Consider the following 12010-nt stretch of genomic DNA (forward strand, 5'->3'; position numbering starts at 1 on the left):
TCACATGAATTATTACGATTTTGATATATTGATGTTAAATAGTATAATAAATGCCCCCCCTCCCCCCAATTCAGCCAGCTTCACAGGCATTAATGAAACAGATGGAAAGGGGACTCCTTCAATCAACTCTAATGCAGACACTACTGCTGAAAACTGCTCCTAGCCCGAGGAATTCATCTCTCTGATGAACCCCAGCACAGGCCCTGCTAATGAATGGTGTTTCACCCCGAAGGGGCTCAGCCTGAGGGCCAGAAGAAATATATACAAAATGATGCATGGTCTCATTTAGTGTTTCTCAACCTTTTAAGTAGCAAGTACCCCTTAACTTCTGAAAATGTTAATAAGTACCCCAACACTCAATTTTCCACTCTGAGAAATACAATCTTTTTCCCCTTTACCGCTGGACGACTGTATTTCTTGTAAAGCAGGAGAGTTCTGCAGTGCTGTGTGGCTGTGGCAGATCACAAAACCCCTGCTGTTTCTCCCCTCCTTCCTCCTCCCCTTCCTCCATATAGAAGCAAAGATCAACGCCAGCCAATCACTACAGCCTGATGGCAGGGTCACGTGCTATTCTCCTCACACAGGTGGGAACTTGTGAGGTATGAGCAGGCACTAGTGGCCCACCAGAGTGGATAGCAGCACTCCCCATGGCCGTCCCTAGGGGGGTGCAGGCCTGGGGCAAATCACACTGTGTGGGCCCCTCTTAACATTTTTATACTGGATCTGTCATAGTTGTCAATTTCACTGTTCAGCTGGAGCAGTGAAATTGACAAGTAAGCCTGTGGTTAGAGCCTGACTCCAGGACTGGACAAGCCGCTGGGCTCTCTGCCTGGCTTTCTGGGCACCAGGCTTTGAGCCAAGGAGGGGAGCTGCCACCTGGGCAAGTTGCAGTTGGCTGCCGTCTGGCTGCCAGCTCGGAAGGTGGGCGACTGCCACCTGCTCCAAGCTGGGGCAGAGGAAGCTTCCGTGCAGGCTGGGACCCGGGGATGTGGGCAGGCAGCAGGCAGCTGCTGCCCGTCTTCAAACTGGGGCATGGGAGGCTGTCTCTCTGCTCAGAGCCAGGGCACAGGTGGCAGCCACCCACCTGCGAGCCCAGCTCACAAAGCGCAGGAGGCTGCCACTGGGCTCCCACCTGGGAGCTGGGACCAGGCAGGATCAGGAGGCTGCTGCCCGGCTTCCCCAAAAGCCAGTGGTTGCTGCCCAAGCCTCCCAAAAAGCCACTCAGATTCCCAGGACTGCGGCGGCTGCTGTCTACCTCCCAGCTGGGACTGGGCAGGAAGCAGGCAGCTGCAACCTGGCTTCCCCAGAAGTCAGTGGCTGCCACTCACCTCCCTTCACTGGATTTTTCACCGCGTACCCCCTGCCTGTGTCTCGCATACCCTCAGGGGTACGCGTAGCACAGGTTGAGAAACTATGGTCTAGAGAAGGGAGATCGGGAGTGTCTGTCCCGTCCTCCCCCTCCCCCAGTCCTATAACACAAGAATAAGGGGAGGTTCAATTACGTTGAAAGGTGACTAATTCAAAAAGAAAGAAAATAATACTTTTCCTCACCATGGAGCCTGGAGAAGTTGCTGCCACAAGACATTACTGAAATCAAGAGCTAAGCAGGATTCAACAAAGGAGCAGGCATTTATAGGGAGATCAAGAATGTCCTGTTGTAATAGTAAATATTTCAAATAGAAAAACTGGAATATAAACCTGCTGGCTGCCAGGTATAAACCAGCTTCTGACGGCTGGGGATTAGGTGGGAATGTTCCCTGGGGATAGGTTATCCCAGAATTTTCCATAGCAGGATTTCTTGCACAGGATGCAGGGTTCTTCTGAAGCAGCTGATGTTGGCAACAGGAGACAGGCTAGTAGGTTAGGTCGACCTGGATCTCTGGGCTGATCGAGTCGGGCCATTCCTATGGCCTTAAACAAATGAAGGCAGATGACCGCTCTCTTTGCTAATAGTGTGCCACAGTGATGATGGGGAGCACTATAAAACCCTAAAGTAGTGCTGTATACGTACACGCAGTCACTGGCTGAAGTGAATGGCTAGTCAATGCAAGGCACAAACTAGAGTCTCTGGAGATAAGATTAATTTCGCGCACTCGGCAGACACCTGTGAAATGGTGTGTGTTGTTGTATGCTACATGGGTAACTACAGAGCAGCTCTCTAAACCTCCTAGCCAGAGTCCTGGCACTCATGTAGTTTAATGGGCCAGAAAGTTGTTCCATGGCAACCTTCATAACTAGGGCCATGCGCGCGCACACGCCATAGTGTGTCCATTCCCTGGTAGTCTGAGTGCACAAGCTCTTTCAGTGCAAATCCTCATGCAAGGGAATTTAAATTCAGGTTCTGCATAACCTCGCTCATGCAACTTTGAATTCACTTCCTGCACACAATTGCTTGCTGGTTCAGGGATAGTAGTCACTAGGAGCATGTCTACACTGCAATTAAAAACCCGCATTCGAGAATTCAAGCCAATACACATGGGATTTCAACCAGCTCCTCTGCCGAATGTCCAAGAAAGAGTTTTTGGCAGGTTCCTTACAAACAGTTCAAGGTCAAGAGATGTTGCTGGTGGATAGCACGAGAATTGGGCTGGATGACTCAATGCGCACAGCTGCACGTACGCAGGCGCCAGAGGGATTCCCGCAAAGCACTCTTTTCGAATTTCATTTGCTGTATTGCCATAGGTGTTATTCCCTCTTCATCCACCCGGTCTTATCCCTCTGCCATTCAGCCTCATTCTGCACCAGGCACATTCTGCTTTCCACCCTCCTCCTCTCCCTCACTTTTCTACCTCCTCCCCCTCTGTGTCCCTCTCCTTTTATGCCCTCCTTTCCTACTCTAACACTCCCTCTTCCTCCCCCATCTCAACCGCAAGTGCCCCTTCAAAACACCCCAAAACAAAGTGCTCAGAATAGAAACAAACTGAATATAGAAGCAGATACGTTTTTAAAAGGCCTAAAACTAACCTCAACCATTTTGCTTCTCTGTTGTATCCTTTCCCCCCACCTTTGCTCTGTTCGTTGTCTATTTAGACTGCAAGGTCTTTGCGGCAGGTACCACATCATGCTGGGGTCTCTGTGCGTTGCTGCACTCTCCCTAATAAATAGGAACAATGTACAGATGAAATGGTACAGCGGACTTTACTGGAAGACATTCATTCCCTTTTACAATTATCTGGGGCCATATTTCACTTCATCCTGAATAAATACAGTAGCTCAGTTTGCAGAGCTGCAGCTATTACTGCAGAAGCAGTGCTTAGTCCTGACATGGCTCTATTCCAGAAAGGGAAAGGTAGGTTAGCTGGGGATGATGGTGTGTTCTTTACTTCACTTTAGAAAAAATTAGAGCTGGTGACGTGCCAGAATTGAAATGCCCCTGTAGAGTACATTATCCCCCAGAAAGGGAATGTGGCTGTGTAGGTGGAGCGGGGAGACTGGGAGTCAGGACTCCTGGGATCTATTCCTGGCTCTGCCACTGATTCATCATGTGACCTTGGGCAAATTACTTCCTTTTGTGCCTCAGTTTCCCCATCTCTGTGGGGGGGCGGGGGATGATTCCCTATTATACCTCAGAGGTGTTTTGAGAATTAATTAGTGCTTGCCCCTCTGCAATGTTCCCAGATTTCTGAAAGAAAAATGCTGTCTAAGTGCACTGATACTATTATCACGCCTAGAACTAACTGCAAAGGGGGTGCTACTTAAGAAAAAAGCCAATCACATTTTTCCTTCCTAAAAGGAGTGTTCCAAAGGTGTTTCTTTGACAAAGGACAGCAAACACATGTAGGTGCTAAATGATGATCAGGGGAAACAAACCTCTGCCTGGAAAGCGCTGTTTGGAATAGATAGGACAGTCTGTATTCAATCACTTCAGCAGAGGGCGAGGGGCGGGGGGATAGATCGGTGCTTTGCATTGTATTGACAAGTAGGTGAGGTGTTAAATCACTAGCCTCAATAAACACAAGTGCCTCAAACATAAGCCAGTGGTGAAATAAGTTTAGTGATCTCATCCCAGTCACTATTGGGACCAGAGTGACAGACAGTCTCTGCGATCATAGGCCCAGGACTGGAACAGCAGGAGGGGCTCTGGGTCAGGACTAAGGGGCATAGATAGAGCTGTGTATGGAGGAGCCCAGGAACAGCAGAGAGGGATGCTGCAGGCCAGAACTAAGGCGTTGACAGAGCTGTGTAGCGCCCAGGGCTGGAATAGCAGAGGCCTCCGGCTCAGGATTACGGGGCCTCGGCAGAGCTACATGTGCAGAGCTCAGGACTGGCATAGCGCTAGGTGCTGCTAGGCAGAGCTGTGTAGGAGAATGCAGCATGGCAGGTGCATTTACTAGGCCTGGATCTAGCCAATGCTGTAGTACGTTTCTTACCATCTTTGGCAACTAACAAACCCAACATTTAAAAGAAAGTGCAAGGCACATGGCAGACAGGCCAAGATTACCAGCCAGCAGCAAACGCATCCAGAGAACGTGGATATCTGGGTCTTTGAAGGGATGAGATGCTGAGGTTGTCGTCCCCCCCCAAACCAGTCTGCATGAAATGTGGCTGTCTTCTAGCAATGAAACCCTGGAGAGGTGTGAAATATCACAAACAGAGTCACCGTCCTGCTGAAGTGATGTCAGGGAAGGTGGCTAACATGCCAGTTTATGGAGGGCCTGGAGATAGTTTTGATTTAACAGTGACAAATGGGTAGAGTGGTGTTGACCCATTGCACCGCCACTCTGTTCAGCAGCATCAAATATGCCATGCCATCCTGCTACATCTTGGCATTGGCACACAAATAACTGGCAGAAAAGAGTGGTGGTGTTTCTTATCACCCATAACCAATCCAAGACAATGTGCCCGACCAACAGCACTCTAACTCTAGTGTTGCCTTAGTGGGTCTTTTTAAATATTAACCTTCTGGCTCATCTTGGTGATTCAATATAACTCATCATATTTATAACGGTAAGGGTACCGGGGCAGGTGGTGAGAGGAAGAGAAAGGGAAAGAAATGGAAGAAAAAAAAGTCAATTCAATTTTAAAATGTCACAAGACAACCGATCACCGTGGTTTTCAACCTGTGGTCCGCGGACCCCATAATCCACAGATTATGTCTAAGATTTCCAAAGGGGTCCACACCTCCATTCAAAATTTTTTAGGGGTCCACAAATGAAAAAAAGGTTGAACACCACTGATCTATAGTAATTGTGGTTCCAACAAGGCTTGTGCCACAATCAGTCATCTGCATGTATGGTTGCATCCCTTTCCCAGCCTTCATCTGTTTTTGCCTATTTAGCCCCCGATCCTGCAATGAGATCTGCATAGACAAACCCCTAAACCAATGTAGACGTCATGGCAGGACTGGGGCCCTAGACTGTGAACTCTTTGGAAAAGGGGACTGTTCCCTTTGTATGGATTTTTAACACATCTAGAGCACTTTGCGGCCCTCAGGCCAAGATTTTCAAGTGACTAGTGATTCTGAGTGCCTTAGTTACAGGGTCCCTGAATGAGACCTCTTCAAGAGGCCTGACTTCTTTAGAAGGTTCATGCTCAGCAGTTTCTGAAAATCCAGTCCCTTTAAAGTGTCCCTAGTTGAGCAACCAAAATCCCTAGTCACTTTAGAAAATCTTAACCTAGAGAAATAATATTGATACTACCCATTTTAAAGTGCTGTGCTGATGAGGAGTGGTGAAGGAGGAGAATACTAGCAATTATCTTAAACACACCCGTGCCCCATTACCCCTATACTGGATGACCCAGAGGATTGAGAACAAAACATGGAGAATCCTGTTTCAGGCCAATGAAGAAATAAATTTGTGGTCTCCGCTCATTTTCTACTAGGTTGGTGTCCATAATCACAAACACACAAACTCCATCACAACTGGCGATTAAGTTCCACTTCAACTAAGTGCACAGGCCTTGTTCTGGCCCTTTTCCCAGGGGTGATCATCATCCATAGTGATTCCAGTCGATCAGCCCAAACCATGAACTGACGCATTGCTGTGGTCAAGAGAGGTAAAGATTTAACATGAATATACAGGAAACATAAAGCAAACAAAAAAAATCCCCTGCAAGAAGGAACAAGCCAAACTCAATAAGTAATTCCATTACCCATAAATAAAGAGGAAACAGTCAGAACTTTCTGACTTGCAGAGAGCCAAAAACAATCTCAGGCCTTTCATGTCTCCGGAAGAGGATGGCTCAGGGACTTTCCAGCACAGGTTCTCCAAGAGGCAAGTCACTCCTGAAAGCTGCTCTGTTCTTGTGTGGACGTGCGTGCGTGTGTGCGTGCGTGCAACGCGTGGAATTTTACATAAGAAGTGTAAGAGGATTTTAGTCCCAGTTTAGCTAAAGATTTAGGATTCAGCATAATGTGTTAGAGGCGCTTAAGGCAATCCGACAGCTCTGCCATACAAACTCTGAACAGCAGCCTGTCTGTACTTCTCACTTCTTTCCATCTGCCAGCCAGCTATGGAGGAGAAGGTTGAATCTGAGAATGTTTAAGGAGGCAGGTGGGTACATGGAGAGAGAGTTATAGTTTCAATCATGCAAAAATCCTGTTGTGGGAACAGACTTTTGTTATAATTAGCCTGAGAGGGGGGTGACGCAGGGCACCAAATGTGATGTTCTTCCAGGTGGGCAGAATCCAAGTTCTTGTGAAAGGTTTGGAGAGCTGGGTGGAGTCTTATTAGAAAGGAAGAGATTTTGAGGTGAGATCACTGAGGTTTTCACCATTCTGAGTGAGGCCCATAGAGCCAAATGATAGAAATTTCACCCTGACAATGGGGAAATAATCTAAACCTGAGGAAACAAAGAGTAACTGGAAGACTCAGGCAGAATTATTACCTGCAAAGGAGTTGCTAACTGTGGAATAAATTACTGGAACTAAGTAACACAAGCAAAGTGTGTAAATGAGATCAAGAGACACCTTGACTTGCCACTAGAAAAGAGAGGGCTGAAGAGAGTGGGGATAAAACAGAAAGATAGGGTCCTGATAAACTGGTGAAATTTTTTTTCCTCTGCCTGACATTTAGGAACCAGGAATGTTTTGATACTGACAGGTAATTTGGAGGTCATCAAGAAAACTTACTCTGGTCATTTAGCTATGCCTCAGTACCCCACTTGTAAAATGAGGATATTGCTGTGCCCTTTCTCCTACCCTTTGTCTATCTTGTCTCTTTAGATTATAACCTTTGAAGTCAGGGACAGTCTTCTAGTATGCATCTGTACAGTGCCTAGCACCATGGGAATCTGATCTCAGTTGGAGCCTCTAAATACTACTGTAATAGAAATAAAATAATAATCCATGTTAGGCATTCCAGAAAGTTGGATCATTGACTTAGAACTACATGGCATTCTGATTAAAACATCAGCACTATACAAAATCAAAAAACAGATATAAAATGTATTAAAAACTGGCTGATTTCTAGCTCTCAAAAAGTAAATGTTAATGGGAAATCATCAACACTTGCCGGTGTTTTTATTGAGGTCCTACAGAGGGGTTCTTGGACTTCTCAATATTTTTATCAATGATCTAGAAGAAAATTATGGAATTATACGGATAGAATTTGGAGAATTGGTGGGTCGGTAAATAACTATGAGAACATGCCATTGATACAGAGGGATCAGGATTGCTTGGTAATCCGGGCACAATCAAATATGTGTTTTTATACAGACATTTACCAGGTCAGATATTTGGAAGCATAGAATGTAGGCTCTATGAGTTGGAAGACCATATCCTGGAAAGCAGTGACTCTGAAAAGCACTTACGGGTCATGGCAGATAACCAACTGAACAACAGCTGCCAATGTGGCAAAAAAGGCTGATGTGTTCCTCGGATGCATAAACAGAGAAATATTAAGTCAAAGTAGAGAGGTGATATTTCCCTCTATGTAGGGCATTCCTGAAGCCCCTATTGGAACATTGTGTCCAGTTCTGTTGTCCACACTTTAAAAAGAAAGTTGAAGAATTGGAAAGGGCTCAGGAAAAAGCGACAAGAATGATTTGAAACCTGGAAAACACACTTTAAACAAGACACTTTAGGAGCTCAGTCTATGCAGTTTATCAAAGAAAAGGTTATGGTATCTACAAAGGGAAAATATATCTGATACTTGAAGGCTCTTTAATCTAGCGAACAAAGGCATAGCAAGATCACGTGTCTGTAAGATGAAGTTAGTAGCAGTCACATAGGAAATAAGATGCAACTTTTTAACATTGAAAGTAATTAACCATTGGAACAGTTTACTGAGGGAAATGGTAAATTTGTCATCACTGGGAGTCTTTAAATGCAAGACTGGATGATTTTCTAAAAGATATGATCTAGTTAGCCACAATTTAGTGAGCATAAGTAGCAGGGAAGAATAATTCTCTCCATTGCAGGAATTACCATGTCAAATTCTATGGCTTGTGTCATGTAAGAGGTCAGACTAGATGATCTTAATGGTTTCAAAATCTATGGACATTGAACTGCGCATTTCTGCTTACTAAAATTCATTTCCTTAAAAATCCATAAACAAAGAAGACTACCTCAGTCTGGTAGAGTTAGTGCACAATAACTATCCCACTTATTACTTGACGAGGGGCCAAAGCTCAGACCCGCGGGCCCCTAGTGGCCAAGCTTCAGCAGAGTAGCAGATAATGAGAAAGGGGCCTCTGTGGCATGGAGATGATAGTGCTTCTCTACCACGTCCAACTGATACAGCACTTGGCAACAAGGAGTGTGATAAACCTAAGCCTCTCAGCCCTGTTTTCCCCCGGGGGGGTAGCATTGATTGTATTATATATATATACACATATCTGCACTGGAAATTTAAATGCAGAATAAGACAGAAGAGCTGATATTTAGCATCTCTGGAGAGAATTATGTGCTTAAATCAGCTGTAAAAACAGTGATCATCACCACATTCAAGGCGGGTCTAGAGGTCATCCACTGAAGAGTTGATTCCAGTTTGTAAACTCCAAGGAGGCAGGATAGGCTCTTGGTTAAGCCACTGGAATGGGATGCAATTTGGGCTCATTTCCTGGCTCTGCCCTAGATTCCCTGTGTAGGCTTCTGCAAATCACTCTTGGTGCCTCTGTTCCCCATGTGTAAAAATGTGGAGAATAACACTTCCTATCTCCCGCTCTTTGTCTATATAGACTGTAAATTCTTTGGGGCAGGGACTGTCCCTTAGTACGTGTTTGTCCAGCACCTAGCACAAGGAGGCCCCAGTCTTGGTTAGAGCCAATAGACACTACCGTGTCATTCCATAATTCCTCTGCCCTGATTTAGAAAACATAGCTTGATAGATCAGGAGACTCTGGCCACAGCTGAGAGATTATATTGATGGCCTGTGAGCTATTTGCATTTCCTTTTACAGTAAATCATACAAAACAGAAGTGGAAAAGGCATACCATATTTGATACCATCTAGCTCATCCCGCAAGGAAAAGGCAGGATTGTTCCCTGTAGTTCATTTTCCAGCCCTTTGTCCCATCCAATTTTAAATGACCCAAGCAATGGAGTTTTCAACCTATTAGTGGCAACTTCATTCTCTCCCTTTCTCCCCTTTCTCTCTCTCCATTTCTACGAACCTCCCCTGTTGCTTAGAGTATGTCTACAGTGCACACTGACCCTTTTCCATCCACACACAAATCAGTCTCAGTCGGGTCAGCAAGAACTCGGGCTCCGATCCAACCCCACAGCAGGGTCCTGGGATCCAGATCCAAAGTTCCACTCTGCCTTGGATCCAAGCTCTGTCATTCTGCAGTGTGGACCCAGCTCAAGCCGCAGACCCACGTCAGAAGGCCTGCGCAGTACAGGATGGAAGTGTTAGCACAGTTGTGAGACCCGGGTCCAGCAATTGTAAACCCAAGCTAGCTAACTATGCAGAGTGTACGCTCAAGCATGGGCTTGGAAACACTGAATCTACAAGCTCTGGTGCACAGTGTAGACATGCCCTTACTGTCCCCGACACTGCTCCAGGAATTGCTCCTGTTTTCCTAAGTTCTCTTAAATGCCTCTTTTTGTTTTGGGGTTGATTTGAATATCTGCATGCTCAGCTCACGCCTGCCCCAAAGGCCACTGGAGTCCTTGGGAGTCTTCCCATTGGTCTCAGTGAGCTCTTGCATCATGCCAGCTTTAATTCTCAGCTTGTCTGTCTTATCTCCATTGCAGGTTTCTGCTTAACTATTGCTGGAGCATGCTGGGACCAGACTGTCATTAATTAGGACCTATACATTCAAACGCATTTTTTTTAAAAGGGCTCTAGAAGCAACAAAAAGGAGTGGGAAGGAAAAGAGATTCCAGTGTTTGAAATGCTCTTTTGTCCATTGCTAATAAAAAGGCAGTTCCTAGGAACTTTTATAGGCACAGGGAATTTGGAATTAGCTTCAAATGGTGTGAGCACAATGTCCTGAAATGTATCTGGAGAAGAAATTGAGGAAGGGCACAGAGAGATCCTTTGGGTGAAGTGAGGTGCCTTGGGAATCTTGGCACAGAGCCGCTGCTTGTTAACGAGAACTTTTGAGCAAGCAAAGGCAAAGAGAAGAGAATTTTTCTTTTTAACAATCGTTAAAACCACTGAAAGATCTGCTAATTGTTTAAAGCAGCCTGGTGAAACTCTGTGCTTTACATCACACGAAAATTGTAAGAGGATTCCAATTCCAGAGTCGTTCTATTCTGTGTGATATAGCGAGGGCAGAGGGCAGTAGGAGAGTGCTCGACGGGAGGTCGGGAAACCCCAGAATGCTCAGGGCTCTGTTCCCTATAGACTAGCTAGAAGTCATGAGGTGAGAATTAGGAGCAGCTGAGGCCGATTAAGGCCCAGCCAGGTGCTTGATAAAAACCTTCTGCTCCAGACAGACAGAGGGCGAGCTGGAGGAGTAGGAGTGCAGAGTTGTGTACAGGGTGTGTGGAGGAGCAGAAAGGAGTGCTGAGGAAGGTACCCGGCTCAAGAAGCCAGAAGGACAGAGTGGGGAAATTAGCCCAGGGGAAAAGACTGCAGCTGTGAGTACGGTGCCAGCAGCACATAGCTGCTACTCATAGGGCCCCTGGGCTGGGACCCAGAGGAGTGGGCAGGCCCGGGTCCCTACGCCCCTCCCCAGGGAGATGGAGTAACTGGCAACACTCTGGCCCACTCCGAGAGGCAAAGGTGCAAGACCCACTAGAGTGAAGCCGGCCATTTGCCACATCTGCTTAATGAAAGCAGGGAGTAAGGCACCATCTGCACCCAAAGCATGAATGGACACCAAACACTGCAGTTTTTCCCTTTGGACATTGATGGACCGGGAAGCAGAGAGTGAACATAAAGTTGTTGGAGATGCTGGATGGAAGTCATGGTTCAGCTGACCTTCAGATTGGACTGGAGTTGGAAAGTTTTGCTCGCGTAGGGTGAAATTCACCTCTAGCAGAAGGCGTGGCTTTACTTACATCACATTTCAGCTCCTAGGACTATAGGGGTTGTTGGGCTCTTTGAATCTTTGGAGCAGTCCTGGGGAAGAGGGCAGCCTGGAAGCAAAGTGAGAGAGACATGGGCAGGAAGAAGGTGAGCGAAGAACCTGAGAGAGAAGTCAGAGAGCATGGAGAATAGGCCTACAGGCAGATTGAAAGAGAGAGTCCTCGGAGCGGATAGAAGCGTTCCAAGTGGAGCATGAGAAAGAAGCCCTGGACCCCAATGAGAGAGACAGTCAAAACCAGGGGCAAAAGGCTTGAGAGCAGATAGAGAGAGTGAGCATCCTCCTTTAACATCCCTTGAGTTCTAGAGCACCTTATAGAACCCAGTAAGTTGCACAAGTATCACCCTTATAAACCACTGAACGTCTGAGGGTTTTTCAAGCAGCCCCATAAATCTAGGAAAATCACAGAGGTCCCCAAACAGCCCAGTGAGGTGTCTCCCAAAACATCCCATTCAGTTACAGAGGTCCTCAAACATCTCATTGAGTCGCAGGTTTACCCAAACATCCTGGTGAGTTACTCGGAGTGGATCCCACAAAATCTCTCAATGCTTCTTAGTGGGGGAGAGTCTGTTCCATATCTAAACACCACAGCT

Source organism: Emydura macquarii, unplaced genomic scaffold (assembly GCF_026122565.2).
Source record: "Emydura macquarii macquarii isolate MOO-44397 ecotype Brisbane River unplaced genomic scaffold, CSIRO-AGI_Emac_v2 contig_2676, whole genome shotgun sequence".
In the NCBI taxonomy this organism is placed as follows: Eukaryota; Metazoa; Chordata; order Testudines; family Chelidae; genus Emydura; species Emydura macquarii.